Source organism: Lepeophtheirus salmonis, chromosome 8, assembly GCF_016086655.4.
Source record: "Lepeophtheirus salmonis chromosome 8, UVic_Lsal_1.4, whole genome shotgun sequence".
Classification (NCBI taxonomy): Eukaryota; Metazoa; Arthropoda; class Copepoda; order Siphonostomatoida; family Caligidae; genus Lepeophtheirus; species Lepeophtheirus salmonis.
In genome coordinates this window covers 21,396,047-21,412,741 of record NC_052138.2, presented here as the reverse complement: position 1 = coordinate 21,412,741, position 16,695 = coordinate 21,396,047, and the positions used below count along the sequence as shown (strand labels likewise).

The window sequence follows — 16,695 nt, the reverse complement described above, 5'->3', positions numbered from 1 at the left end:
TTTATTTTATTTTGTATAAATAAACAAAGAAAATGAAAGACCATATTATTAATTATTGTTTCCTTTTTGCAAATAAAATTAAGATACAACCGTGTAACTTTTGTTCTTAATATCCATTCAATATTTTGTTGCGAAATACAAAAATAAATATGATTTTTTTTTCTTCAGTGGTATTCAAGAGCTCTTCAGAAGCACTATAAGATATTTCTTATTAGGGGCATAACAAAAGCCTATACATAGGTTTATAAAAAAATCTTATATTTTACTAAGACTAGGCTATATAATATGTATATCTTAAGGGTTTTTATTGTGAAACTTATTCCATTTATTTTTCTATTATTACATACCTGTACTGTCCTCCGCTATTCATTGTTTTAACAGAGTTTTTCCATATACATATATACGTATTTCTAAATATTCATTATTTTAATGATACAATATGTTAAATAATTCTTTTTCAAACTTTATACTTTTTATAATAATGCAAGTACGTACGTCATTTTAAAACATTACTTTGCCTCCTTTATGTTTGTTTAAGTCGGTTCGATCAAATATCCACTCAGAATTAATGATTTTTCGACTCGAATCCAATAGATGAGTTGATTTTCAAATTAAAAACAAACAAACAGTCAACGTCATATTTCATTGAGTCAACTTAATTTTAATCACTAAACCTCATAAAATGTTTTGAGTTGTGTGGCTCTGTCCCTAGGGCATTTTCAAATCCATCACAATTTCTAATATGATTATTCTTACTTCTGTGGAAATAAGCTGGATATTAATCTGCTGTTTAGTAACGAATTGTTCAATCTCAGTCACTAAATATATTAACTTACTATTGCTTAGATAGAGAAGGGAGGCACAAATCGTAGAAATATTATCTTTTTATTTTCTTCACTCCTATCTAAGATTGAAGAACATAAAAAGGAAGAAAATATTGAATGATAACTAGAACGTTTACTACTTGTTTCTTTGAAAGACGTTATGATAAAACTTCAACAGCTGAAATGAAATAGTTAGCAAATAAGTCAATTCAGTTGTTATAGTTACCATAAAAGACGGATGAGGACCGATGTTAGAACTAATAAATTTCATTAGGACGAACAGAAAGGACTTTAGTCATTTTAGTTTTTTTACAACGATCGAACACTAACTTGGATACATTTAAAGAAAAGTGCAAAATATATAGGATCAAATTAGCTGTCCTCTTGCCGAATAACTTCATTGAATATTGAATATGAACATGTCTAGCAATTTCATTATTCACCTTTATTTCATTTCTAATTTAACGACTAGGCTCAAGTCGACACACCACTACTTTTTTTAACAATAATACTTTGTATTCATAAGGGTTTACTATTATTTAAGTCCTAATGAGTTACCTTGAATTTGAGTTCTTAAATATATAACTTTGGTGTTTATATATACATCTATTTTTATGAGGCAATAAGGACTCAAATGATTGTTTAACCAGAGGTCTAATTTACATAAACATAAGGAAAGGTTTGAGGATACCTATTGATGCATACCCTTTATAGTTATATATTTGTTTGTAAAGTTAGTCCTTTGTACAAGTGGTCCCTTGTATAAACTAATTGTCCAAGTTGCACTTAGTATGCCTTATATTGTTTTATTCAATTTGTAAAAGGACAAACAACTATATCAGTTTAACCAATTAGTAAAAAGACTTATAATTTTCACATAATAGTACTATTCCAGTTGTTATTTTATAGAAAAGAACGCGTGTCAAATTTTATTTTCCTAAAATCACCCGTTTATGAGATAACGATACTAAAATATTAAGGCCATACAAAATGTATACTTGTCGTAGGTAACTTTCATTGACAGTTCTTTCCTATTTATCAACGTACAATTTCAAAATAATGAAAGACCCTTAAAATTTCATATCCAACAATTTCAAAGACATTTATTCCAATCTTATTGTAAATCATTATTATTTATTTAAATATAAAGAAGACTTATAACAATGAGTTTCTATATTTTTGTAGAATTAGCATCGACATGATTGGTTAAACAAAAAGTGTAATTATATATTACTATAATACTTGTTTATATTTACATATTTGTAAAGATATCACAAAGTTAAGAAGAAAAAAAAATATTGCTATATTTGTTCTAAGATTCGGCTTATCCCCTAAACTGGGAGTATTTTTAATAGGAAATAATATTTACTTTAAGTTACATCTTCCCTCCATAAAAATATTTAAGGATAACTTTTTAACTAGAGAAACAATATTTGTACTATGTATTATAGACAATATTGAAAAAAGGGATGCTATCAACGTCAGTAGATATTTAAACAAGTTTTTAGGAATAATCTAACATACATTATGCATTTTATAAAAAAATTAACAAATAACAGACATCAACTAGTTTTGCATCGAATAATTGATTTTCCAGTTTCACACTTAATTAATAAATCTTAGATTGTATCTACATTTAATTTATTTTAAGATGAAATAATCTCGTTTTTCAAAACACTCAGGTAACATTTCCTACATGTATATGCATTTCAATTAAAGTAAATGCTTCGTCTATATAGACAATGTCTTAGTAATAAACAACTAAATCACTAATGTTTAGTTAAAAGGAAAAAATACCAAGTAAAAATTAGTTTTTATTCCTAACAAAAATAGTCTAAAATAGAGGGACTAAATGAAATATAATGAGATTTGGATTGCTATATACAGTGAATATAATTTTTTTGGTTTTTTTAGAGGTTACGGTACAAAGATCATTTTTTCTCGCAATTCAGTAATAATAAGCATACTCTCATATGATATGATAGGGGCTGCATTGGCATAAAATGGCAAAATCTCTTTTTTGTATTCATCAAGGGGTGAAGATCAATAAAAACATTTACTTGGACTTCCTGAAGACTAAAGCACTGCCATATATCCAGTCAGAGTTTTCAAGAACCCCAATCTGTTTTTAAAAGGTGGCAGTATCGATCCACACCACCAAAATTGTAATAGTGTGGTAAGCATCCAATTTTGATCTTTGTTGGCGTCCTTTTTCTCCTGATTGTAACTTAACATTGCCATGTAGGTATGATGATTGGTTAGGCTAAGGTTGTTTCAAAAGTAAATAAAGATCAGCACATGACACCTGCAAAGGCTGCATGGCAAAGTGACTTAAGTGATAAGGGGTGTCGATAAGAAACCTGCAACGCAGTCTGATTGACGTTAGCCGACAAACCTTTTTGATGACGTCACAACATACCCAAGTTCAGTGTTACCCACTACTGATAAGTGTTAATTATAAATAAATACTAGAAGCCGAAGAAGGATATAAAAGTTATGAACTGCGTGGAAATACATTCAATTTATAGTGATTTGGATGGATCTTTCGTACAAAGGATTCGGATATATTCATCCGCATCCACTCATCCTTTCGGTTCCTTAGGAATTCATATTTTTTCCATTTAGATATCCAATACATCTTCTGATCATCTCTTCAACTTCATGTTAAAGTTATCTTGTCTCTACGTCTTTGTACTTCACTCGGGGGATATCATCTTATTTAATGGAAGAATGCTGCATCAAGATCTATGATAGTGACTTATGTTATCGTGAATCATTACCTGTATGATCAAGAATATATCAATTCTTCCAGATATTTTACGGGATCATTGTATACTTCTACCTATAAAAACTTGGGAGTTCCATAAAACGACATAATAATCGACTGAAAGATGCAGTGAGGAATATGGATAGTTCTCATTCTCCATCTACTACTCCTTTATTGGAGTTCTTGAGTCCTTTTCTCCTTAAGTCAACTCTGCTTCGCCTTCTACTCTAAGAAAACTATTTCATTGATAAGTGTCATTAATGCATATAATGTAGAAATGTATGGTCTATATGAATAATTATAAAACCTGAATACTTTAAACCTCACCACTGATTAGTGATTTATTTATTACTTGTGAGTCCCTTTTGTGATTGTTAAACAAGTGGAAGATTATTTTATATTGTAAAGATAATGTGCCTCTCTTTTTTTGATAGTTTTGTCTGCAAAGTATATTCTATTCTACTATTGCTTATAAATAGTTATTGGGAACTATTAAGTGATTATGTGTTATATAAATATAAGTGACTTTTTAATTTCCTTTTATTGGCATATTTGAATTTCATTGAAATTTCCATATTTAAAATATATCAAAATTATATTACGATTATTTTAATCATTCGCTTTTATTTTGGAATGGCAAATGCTATTTCCTTATTGAGATTCTTGTCAGGTGAGTTGAGACTTCAAAATCATTCCTAGTATTAGTTAATTACTATTATTGGTCTGTATTACAAACTATTCTATACTATATAAAAGTGGGGATGCTTTAAAACTTGATTTCCCCCATATTATTAAAATATATATATCTCTAGAGAGATTAGTCAAAATCACGAGGCATCATATTCAGTTATGTTAGCAAGATAATTACATTGAACTCCATTTTTATTATATTCAAGATAAATGATAAATTAAGATCTTTTTGTTAGTTTATATTTTTCAAATGAGCATTTTATATTTAGTGCATAATATTTACTTATTCTTAATATATTATTGATTTCTTCTCCACACTATATTTATTTGAAAATGTATATTCTAAACTTTTTTTTATTTACTCAAAACAACTTTTAATTAATTTTAGTACCGTTATTGTCGGAGGATAAAAATTTACTCTAATAGAATTGTCTGATAAGAAAATAAAATACTATTATATGATGTATTAATACAATTCGTTCTATAAATTTGAATTTCCTCCTCAATTGACTCATCCGTGACGTCATCAAAATATCTAGTACAATTGTAAACAAAAGCAAAAAAATCTCTTATCGACACAACTTATGAGTTATGCGGTGTATAGCCACTTTATTGCATGGGACAATATTCCACAAAAAATTATGTGTTTCACATGTATTAGTACTTTTAAAGGGATTTAGGCTGTAGTTTGTGACAAATGCAGATATACTGAGTAAATTTAAGTTATGTCGTATTCTTGCGCTGCAACGATATGAATATTTTGCAGCAATTGTAGTAACAAAATAAGTATTTATGTTTCGATACTTTTTGATTAAAATATAACATGCACTCAAAGTAGTGTCTATAGGATTTTTAGCGGGGCAGAGGAGGGGTGGAGCTAAGTCTAAAATTTGATGATGTCAATTTTCCTTTTATGGCTAGCTTCGAAATTTTGGGGCTATGCAGGTCAATATTTGTATGACATAGTGGCGCTGGAAGTTTGACAGAATCGGTGGGCCAATAGTTTAATCACTGATAGATGCAGTAAGCATTCCCGGTGCTAGTGGGTTTTCTTTTGGGAGTTTTAATTTTTTTTTGAAACATTCCGACAGACATCTCATTATTTCGGACTCTGACATTATATGACTTATTTTTTGAAAATGAGATTGGGCCTTTTCGATTTTTCTCAAAAATAATAAGAGTCCCTTTTCAAAAATAATTGGCTCCATTTTCATCAAATTACTTTATTTAAAAAAAAAAGTTTTGTTATGCTTCTAAGGACCTTTTTTATCTTATTGGCTCTCTTTTCCTAGACTGTGTCAATATTTAGTTTAATGACGACGTTTTTCTATAAATTTGTTTTAGTCTTGAAAAGGCCTTCATTTCTTCAAAATGACACGACATTCTATTTTTTCTTAATCTGATTCTTCTAACGGGTAACACTATAATACTATGTTAATATACCGAAAAAAAATTGTATAGATTTATGGACAATAAATCTATACAATTTTTTTTTTTGTAACTTTTACTCCAGAACAGGTAATAAACCTGTTATCATGGTATTGTATTTTATTAAAATTCTTTATCTTGTATATAGAAACTAAATCTAATTTTAAAATGTCCTTTCTTTTAAAGAAGTAGTGTAGTTCCACCTATTTATATACGATCGGGAGCAGCCGACATTGTTCTAAGTTATTTGTTTAACAATAACACAAAGTTTCTCAATATCTTTTGGGCCCATATCGATTGTGTATAAAGTTTCAAATTTCACTTTTTTAAATATTTATTAATAAATATGCCAAAGTTTAAATTTAAGCATATATTTAAAAATTCAAAAGATATTTAATAAAAAAATATTTAAAATGGTAAGTACAGATACAAAAATTTAATATTTTTAGTACTTCCGACTTGCGTAAATATAAAATTGTCATGCAGTTCTAAGATATTCAGCGCAAACTCAAAAATGAGTCTTCGACAGACAGACACACTTTGTTTTATTATAAATATGTATATAGATGTTGTTAATTTAATGTAAAACTTCCTCCGAGTATTATTATTAATTATAATTTTTAAAGATGAAGTACTTTAACTTTTTCTCTATACTAAGAAATATTATTGTTTTATCTCTTAAATATTTTAATTTATGAGCCGTGACGTTTAACTCTACCTATAGATATATGAAGTAGCGAGAGAAAAGGATTAAGATCTTGCATTAGCAAAAAAAATATATACAAAGTTCTTAGTACACATACAGCTTAAAGTTGAAGGGGAAAAACCAAAGAATGAATCTCATTAACGACCCATGCAAACTTTATATTTAGATTTTAAAACTTGGATATATATATTTTTTTAATATAATGACAAAATGCATTAGAGAAGGCATCAAATATTGTTATTGTATTTTTTTATTCGTCTTCAATGGTAAACATAAAAACGAATACATAGATGTGTTGATGGTATTTAATAATAATTTGAGAAAAAAAAACATACTAAATAAATTCATTATTAAGTTAAACTTTAACAATTCTCATTACTTTACACATGCACGTTTTGCAATTTAAAAAAATATTTTGATCTACTTTAGATGCATTTCAAATTTTTAATGAATGTATACATGCTGCATGTACCAGAGTGGGTAAATCCTACACTATGTAATGCTTATTTATATTCAATGACTAACTTCTTAAAATCATTTTTGCATAAGTGAACGAGGTACTCAAGTTACTGAACAATTTATTAGATGCATCCGTCTTTTTCATATATTAGTTAATTTCAATTAATAATATCGTAAAAACGTCTTTTTTTTTAAATTGAATAAAAAATACGCAGAATTGATAAAAATTATAAATACACTTTTTTTATACAACAGAGCTGGTGTACTCCATTTTTTTGTTTTCTTAAGACTACGAACAATGCAGAATCGAACTCGGCTTAGTCACTGTACTTTGAGGGCTCAGACTTTAATCGGACTTGGTGTGAGGATATTGATCTGTTAGGGATTAGGGATTTATTGGTCCCAAACTTTTGACGTCCCGTCTGGTTCAGTGCTAAATTTTAAAGTCACAGAAGTCGTAACCTAGTAGAATATTTCATAAATGACGTTATGATAAATCAATCTTATGCATATAACTTTAATCAGCCTAATTTATACTTTAATTAACCCTAAAGTAATAAATTTGGCAAAATATTAACGTGTTTTAAAGTACACAAAAATGTTTACTAAACTAATTAAAATGTTAAACTGAGATACCTTAATTTAATCTTAGTAAAAATGATGCCTTGTACAGGGTTTTTTTTAAAATTTAGGACGTTTTTCAAGAACCGATAACAGAAACGAGGCCAAATTTGATATTAGGAGTTTTGGTGCACTACAGTGTCTATTCTATTTAGTCATTTTTAGACCTCAAAATTGATGTATTCTTGTAATGTCTGGAACAGCTTTATCAGATTAATATCTTGGGCAACTAAGAAGCAAGAGACATATTAAAAGAACAGAGTCTATATTTTAAATCCAACTTTTAATTACTCAAACGATCAGTAATGTGCTAGATTATTCATAAAAGTTGTATATGGGCAGTAAATCTGGTCAAAAATTAGTTGCATCATATTAATCCCAGACTATGACATAAATTGTATTTAATCACTATAACTAAAAAACGTAAATAGATCCCCACAAAAAAAACAGAAATTTCTGCATTTTTCCCATAAGTGAAATTACTAGACACAAACTAATTACCTAACTGAGCTAACTAATATCTTATGAACCTCAAAACTAATTAAGGCAATTCTTAATAGAGAACCATGTTATGGAATTAGTCAGCAGAATTTAAAACGTCAAACTTATTCATTCAATCCATTTGAAAGGCAATGTTTTATATATGTATGTACTTTGTTACGAATCCTAATTATAAATATATAATTAACAAATATGGTGATTATGAGTAAAGCAGGTGTTATCAGTCTTTCTTTCTTTCTCTCTCCCTCTCTAACGGCAATCAAGTAAACCTTGACTAAATAAAAGCTTCCTCTATTAAGCAAAACATATGCTATTCATTAACCAAAAATAAAAATATCATTTTGAGTGTGTTCATTTTTAAAGAATACATATTATATAAAGGAAAAAAAGTTCCTTTGGTTGGATTATATTCAAAATGGATAAATTCTGATTATATCATTTTCATTTAATTAGAGTTCTATTTAAACAAAATAAAACATATTTATATAGTCATTTAATTAATTCAAATTCGTAAAAGCTATATGTACATACCTCCCTACGTATACATACTTCCATACAGGATAGCGTTAAATCAATAAATCACCATTATAGCGCATACGAAAATGTCTTGTGCATATTTGAAATGCTTTATATCAACTGCTCTCAAATTATTGTACTCTAGTTCCCTCTAGTGCTGTGTGCAAAATAACGGAAGATCCGGAGAAAATATCTACAGAAACATACAGATTTCATTCCAAATTATATAATTGTTTGGTCTGCATCAAATAGACCATGCGACTTCTGTTTGAATTGGAGGATATTGAAAGATCCAACAAAATGGAAATCTCTATTGTTTAAAAATTGGGAGCCTGGAAGAATTTAAAAAAATGATCAAAATTTTCTGGACCGTGATATATTTTAAGATATAGACTCACTTATCCCTGAAAAAGGAATTATAAAGTTCAACCAAGGTTATGACAAAAAAATTAAATATCCAGGACCGTCAGGGTTGCCTTTTGATTTTTTCAAAAAGTTTTTAAAACTTCCTTTCTCCAGTCCTTGAAGAAGTGTCGAAGGAAATAGTTATGAAGAGCTTTATTCCTGACTTCATGAGCACTTGATCCCTAACTTTAGTCCTAAAGAAGAATAAATCAAAGTTCGGCATTAAAAATTACGGACTACTTTCCCTTCTGAATACCTCATATAAAATACTCAGCGGTATGTTGAATCGCAGACTTTCCCGGATTCTCCCATACATTATATCAACGGATCAGAAAGGATTTATGGGATCACATCTGCTAGAGGATATACAACTTTCTATACAAGATGGTATATACTTATGAGGATCTTCCAAGTACTCTACAATTTTTGTCCACTTCGAAAAGGCATTCCATACTGTCTCACAAGTTCATTGTCGAACAGCTATAAAACTATATGGGTTTGTTGACATGATCTTGGTCATTCTTAGGAACTCATCATCAAGCATTGACATACCCGGTGCTTAATCAAAGTTTTGAATTCAGCATGGAGCCCGGTAAGGAGTTTTGCTGTCGCCATCCCACTTTTAAATTGCAATGAATGGGTTTAACGAGATTATCAACTCCAAGTCCAGCTTTGAAGGTCTGAAAATAAATGAAAAGTCACTGAATTGCTTTTATACGCAGATAATCTTACCTTATTTCTAACAGGAATAGAAGAAAAACTGGTATTTCCATCTCACTCGCCATCAAAGTCATTCAGGATTTCAAAAAAAGCTCGGGTCTCACCATCAACATGACATTGGATAGTTGAGTGGTTAATCTCCAAAATGCAAGGTATAATATACGTTGTGAAGCACAAGAACCAAGAACTCTCTTCAAAGCTCTGTGATAACGTGTCTGAAGCGATTATAATCCTCGGTTGCCTCTCCATCGGAGAGAAATACTAATAAGTAATAATCAATAAACAATATGAATTGAATATAGATCGGTGTTTACTAACGTTAGCTTGTCAAAGCTCGCTCCAGAACCTCACTTCTTGATCTGATTACATATCTACCGGTTTTTCTTTTTTCTTTTCCTCTTTCTGTGGATTTACCCTAATTTAATTCAATGTATAATATTTCAAATCCTTACATTTACTTATTTAGGTTTGTATTTGAATAGTTATTATTTGGACGTAATATGTTTTTTGTTTTGGATTTTATGTAGTATGTATTAAAAAAAAGGAATGCCATAAATAGGTTAAGCCTCCATTATTACTTGGAAATGTTGATTTTTCTCCAAGTTTGTTTGCGAATTGCTGAATTGAGAAAAGCGGGTTATCCTTGAAACATTTTTCAAAATACGTAAAATAGCTTCTTTGAGAACCGTGAATTTGTACATACCTACAAAAAAGAATGAAGCTTTACCATTAATCTAGTGTGTACTCTTCTCTGTCCATACTTAAGGATATCAAGCATTTAAGATAAAATATGGTGGGAAAGTGATATATAATTCTATTCAAAAATGGCGTATTTATTGCCTATTTGAAATGAAGGCATGAAGGAAATCAGAGTCCAGTTATCACTGTGTCGCTTAGTAAAAACATGGGACACCTTATTGTTAGTGATGGGGATGTGACATAATTATGACTGGACTCTGATGTCACCATGATGCATTTCTTTATTTATTTAATGAGTAAGTCATTTTCACAGACCTATTCATTAGGTATTATGCCGAGAACACGAAAAATAATTTAAGTGCAATGTAATATTATTTATGAAAAACAAATTTCCACCCTAATTGGAGAACCAGATCAGAACTGCTAAAATTTAGATGATCCTTTAAGAACTGGGAATTGTTAAAGCAAAGAACTTCACATAACCAGATACTGCAGTTAAAGGATTTGTTTCATTACTAGTAAGAACTGTAAAACCACTGTTACATATAAGATATGTTTTCTTCAATAATGAATAGCTATCTTATATGAGATGAAGCTAAGGTTTCGTTAATTGATAACAACGAAATATAGCACTCTATATAACCTTCAGCAAATGTATTTTCTCCATGTTCACAATAACAAAGAAATATATTTATATCTAAGTTAGTATAAGGTTCGTTAAAATTGGATTAAACATTTGTTACATTGGCTGTGTCATGTTTTTGTAGTGTTAATATATATAAGAGAAATTATTACTTATTAGCTTGTCTATTAACAAAGTTATTATAGTGGTTATATACCACATTTGTATAAGCAATTTTAAATTGTGAAAGATAATAAATGTTTCATCATTTATTTTCATGTCAAATTTAACAGATTTTCTTATTTTCTTCAGAACAAGACAAACTTAAGCATTAGTATTTAAATATATAAGAAGAAGTGATTTTACACTCACATAAGAAAAAAAACTAAGAAAATTAATGAGAATGAATAATTTAAGTATCATATGTTACATAATCAAAGTTCCATCACTAACATACAATAAGAGACAACGCCCAATGTATTCTTTGTTGAAAATTCCAAGGACGAAATAGGCTTAAGTTAAAGTCTTATAATTAATGAAAAAGTGTCCTGTATCAACTTTTCAGTCAAAGGATTTTTTTCTAGTGATGTTATACAATGATTATCATTCGTGACCATTTATTTATGTAAGTAAAATGATGCAATAGGCGCTTGCATTATGAGTATTATACCCGTAACCCTAAATGCTCAAATATCAAAATTAAATAAGAGTTTGCTTTTCAACTATGAATAAATCAATACTATTTGATAGTTATTATCAACGTGTCTATTCACCAAAAGCAATGTGGTTGGTGCATTTGAAATGATATTGACAAGTATCAATGTTCCTTGTCACATATTGTATAGTTTTTTGTTTAAAGGAATAAATATTACCACGAATCCAAAGTATTACTAAAAATACTCGCAACAAAGTATCTTGTATTACGAGAGATTACTATGTGTAAATAAACGTTGTTCGGTATACCTGTACTGGTTGAGTTGCAGAGTACAAAAGAAATATAAAGGGTACTCTTACTAAATTGGTATTCCAACTATTGTGAGCAACAACCTTATGGCATAAAAATATTATTTTAAAAAAACCAAAAAACATATGAGTCAGTCTACTCCAAAGAATCACAAAGTCTATCAGCTGATATTATTTTTATAAACTTTTTATTAATTAGTAACGATCGGTAGTACGAGTCTTCGCACGGAGTTAGTAGGTGTCAACGAAGGGAAAACTTTGCTTTAATCATGATGTAAATTTGCAATATTAAAATGTATGAAAAATCCCCAAAAACTGTCAGTGGTACTCTCAGTTGTTCATGAGCACACTCACACGTAGTTTCTCAATACTTAGATATGTTCTCTCCTCAAGAATGAAATAATAATAATAAAAGCTTTCGAAAATCAAAAAAAGGTTATACAAGTTACCTTCAACAAAAAATTAGTAGGCTGATAGATGCTTAGGTTTTATAACTCTATTTATAAGTACTCCTTTTCTTCTTCTTTTTTATATGACGCGCTGGCCTTTAGCTACATATGTTCATAGTTAAGCCTCATTTAAAATCGCATTCATTATTTTATAAATGTACATTTTTTCCCCAACAAATTTTGTGTTTGCTGTTCGGATTTTGATTTGGTTTAAGTTGGTTTCATAGCACACACTCTAATGTACAACCTTTTTCTTTTCTATTTTAATATTCCTATAGCTAAACACGCTCGTTGCAACTTTGTTATTTATTAGATCAAGTATGAGAGGTCACGAAGTTCTAAAAGGGGGTACACTGATGTGTAGTGAAGTAAATAGTGTGTATTTTTAGATGTCCCCGTTCCCTTACTACATTCAAATATACTCAAATCTCATTCATGTGTGCTCATAAAAGACAGAGAGTAACCTGGGGCATTCCTTGAGGAGTTAAAATTGTAAGTCTTTGTTAGGCTCAGGGTAGAATTGAGATAGACATCGGAGTCATTCTTGCTAACGTCCTTATTTATTTCCTTCTTCCCCTTCTTCCTTGTCACAGCTGATTATAGCTGATCTAACGAAATGTCATTACAGCTAAGCTGCACTCCTTCAAAATATTTTCATGTTGTCAGGATTACCATGTTAATTTTCTTTTTTTTTTTGCATACCAAAATACACACGATTTTAATCACAACTGATGTGCTTGTGTGGGCATTCCAACTGCATATAGTCTTCTCCTTTGTTATCATTATCATCCTTTGAGTAGTAGCTCTCAAAATAAAATAAAAAATCTATTGAATATATAATTAGTCTTTTTGTGTTATCTTTTTAATCCCAAGAGTATCGAAATTCTCATACCAATTTTATTACAGGATCTGGAAAAAACATATTGGTGTCGTAACAACACTAGTGTTTATAAAATGCCATTAAAAAATCATTTTGATAAACAAATTGTATCATAGTTGAAGACGGCAGCATTTTGGCGGCTTATGGTTCATAATTATTTGAGGAAAACTGATAAATTTACAAAACATCTGGAAATAACTTCATTAAATTGCTCTAAACTGAAAAAAAAAACTTAACTTGGAATTTTACTTCACGCCCTAGAAGACTAATGATATTTGAATTAGATCGATTTGGGACATTAAATAATTGAAAGAACTATTGTTAAAATTATAATACTTGATTTATCACCTACACTATGTAAACAAGATTGTACAACGATGTAATAACATACTTTAAATTTATATCATGGTCCCATATATCATTTTTCGCTAGATATTCGAGAAAAATATATTTGATCAACAGTTGCGTTCTATTTTTATTTAATTATACGGTAGTAATTAATCCTTTTCCTTAATATTGGATATAAAAAAAGTTTTTAATCTGGCAAAGTATGGTTTTTTATTCCCCCAAGATGACTTACATCATCCATGATGACGTCACATAAAATCACTTTATGTATAACAAATACATATTTTAAAAACTATAAATGGTTTGAAAAGAGTTTTTACTCGTTATAATTTGAGCACTACTCATTTGAATAGTTTTTTATGGTTTATAATATCAAGTTCGTTTGCCACATCATGGAATTGTCCTTCCAACTATTTTTATATTATATTATAAACCTTACATAATATTTCTAGTTAGATACATAAAGCATATATACATTTTTTCTTATTTATTTATACTGTCATATTCTTGGATAAATACTAACTCTCTTATTTATTTTCTACATTTCATGGCCAAATTAACTATCTACACATACGAGTATATACAGGGTGCGGGAGTAAGTTTTTCCGAAATGTAATCATTCTAAAACTGTGTGCAATATATTAATTAAGCATATTTCATTGAAAAACTCTTTTGATAAATTTTTTTATTAACGTAATGTCTAGCAGTACTCAATGTGACAATCCTTAAAAAACAATGACATTCTCCACACGAGAACAAAACCCGGTGAAGGTCTTCTGGATGCATGCCTTTGATATTTGGATCTAATGATTCATAATACTGACCTTCTATTTGTCAACATTGCGATGAGAGGTCTTAATCACTAAAAAGTCCACACATTGTAGTCCAAAGGATTAAGATCAGATGAGGATGACACCAAAAAGACTTATCCAAGAAAGAGGGCAAAGTTGTTCCAGGCAAAATAATTGGGTTTTGTGGGATATATGAAGTTGAGCTACATCCTGATACCATGAAAAATTTTACTCAGGGTAATTGCAATCCAACCTCAAAAAGACAGTTCATGTAATTGTAATACCATAATGTATTTTTATCCTTAATCAGTATAACTCCGTTTGACCGATTAAAAGAACATTAAAGGAAAAGTTCACGTGAATATTGGTGGAAGCTTTGGCTTCAACTTTATAATTGTTCTTAATGAGAACCATTAATCCATATCAAATACCAGTTTATTTTTTGCTTGTTTTGCGCTATTTTTTTTACGATTCCAAATATCTAAATTCAATGGTGAAAAGAAAAGCTGATTGTGTTGGATTTTTATTTCAACTCTCAGTTAATACGAGAATGAAATAAAACTGTACGTAAAAACTACATCCTCCACTCTGTATAGATAAAGTACTGAGTCATAGAAGAAGAAGAAACTATTCACATTTTACATAGATATGTATTTCTGATTACATAAATTCCTTGTGCATTACAGGTTGGGATAAAAAAGGAAATGCCTGTTCATTGAATTAGTAAAACTCCATAACATAATATAAAATCACTGAAATTATAAATTTTATTGAAAACAACATCTCTGGGGCCTCTAATGTTTGTGTATGCCTATGTCTTATATAAATATAAATTTAGTGTTATGCTTTTTACAGAGAAGAAGAAGGAAGAAGAAGTAAAAAAACCAATATAAAACGTGAGAGACTTATTATTATTATCTCTCTTGTCCATTTAATGTAAACTATTATCATTGTGTAACCTTGTAGATACATACATAGAGGGGGAATGACTAAATGGACATCATTTCTCATTGAGTTAATCAACCATAAATACATATCCTTACAAAAAAAAAAAAAAAAAAAAACTTGCAAGCACTTTAAGTATATAATCATCATCAAATTAATAGTTATTTATAGAAAAACTCTGAGGAAAATGATGGGTTTTCTTTCTTTTGAGTCAATTGAAATGTTGCTGGTAGAATAAGTACTCAATTATTATGTAATTACGACTCTAATAATACATCTGTAAATATATGAAATATTCAATGTAAAAACCATAATGCAATTTTTACGCAATTTAATCACATTAATTTTCCTTTTGATTATTGCTCAATTATTACTAAGGATATATTCGTTCCAAAATGTTAACGTTCCGACTATTTCGGTCCTAAATTTTAAGAGTGAGTCTAAAATGGACACAAAGCTGTCCCATTAGCTCAAGAACGTCATCCTATATATCAATGAGTGACGTCATCATCAATCCATCTGCATCAAATTTTATAAGAATAATAAATAATTTCATTAGACCTTAATTTTAAAGAATAATGGCAAGTCATTAGCGTGCTTGAAAAATAATTAAAGCCCCATAAAGGTAATTGCAATGATACATTGAGTTATATTGATTTAATATTTGTAAAACTTATACTTTGTAAAGGGTGATTTTACGCTGAGGACGTCTTTAAGTCTGAGTATAGAATCAAGACATATTTTAAGTGCAATATTAAGGACCTATAAAACCCCATTTTTAGGATAAATGACAATGCCTATATTTTGTTAGGTTATTATAAAATGTAAAGTATATTCATTAAAATGCAGTTTACAAAAAATGATTACATTAAGATTTGTATATGTGCAGACATATATATTTACTAACTTATTGTTAGTTTATTAGACAAAATTGATTAATATATAATTTTCCAAATATTTAAAAATGAGATTTTTATTGCCCTTGTAAAAAAACATATTGAAAAGTTCGGATAATTAGTTTAGCAAAAAGACCGCATTCTTCGAGAATGTCGGTGTTGCAAAATAAAAATTTGATATTTATATATAAATATATAAAAATGCTGTAACTATTCAAGGCTTATAAAATGAATAACTTTAGAATAGCAAAATCCAAACGGATAAAATTACAGTATTATTATTCATATCCTCTGTAAAGCATAAAAAATGGCATTAATCTAGAACAGGTTAACTATTTTAGTGAATCCTTGCTTTATCTAATGTTTAATTATACCAATTACTTAAGTACTTTGAAGAGAATTGATTTTTAGAAAAATCTAAATAAAACTTTGTCACATACAAAAAAAAACAAAAAAAAAAATTAC

The 16,695-nt window shown here is 29.0% G+C and overlaps 1 long non-coding RNA gene across 1 annotated transcript; it reads right to left on the bottom strand.

Annotated features, from left to right (window-relative positions):
- Window positions 1-7,140: 7,140 nt before the first annotated feature.
- On the bottom strand, window positions 7,141-9,959 carry LOC121123342 (uncharacterized). Its single transcript, XR_005865979.2, has 5 exons — window positions 9,650-9,959; window positions 9,174-9,597; window positions 8,911-9,111; window positions 8,528-8,844; window positions 7,141-7,336 (listed from the first exon to the last, which is right to left on the bottom strand). It is a non-coding gene; the product is annotated as an uncharacterized lncRNA (long non-coding RNA).
- Window positions 9,960-16,695: the final 6,736 nt, after the last annotated feature.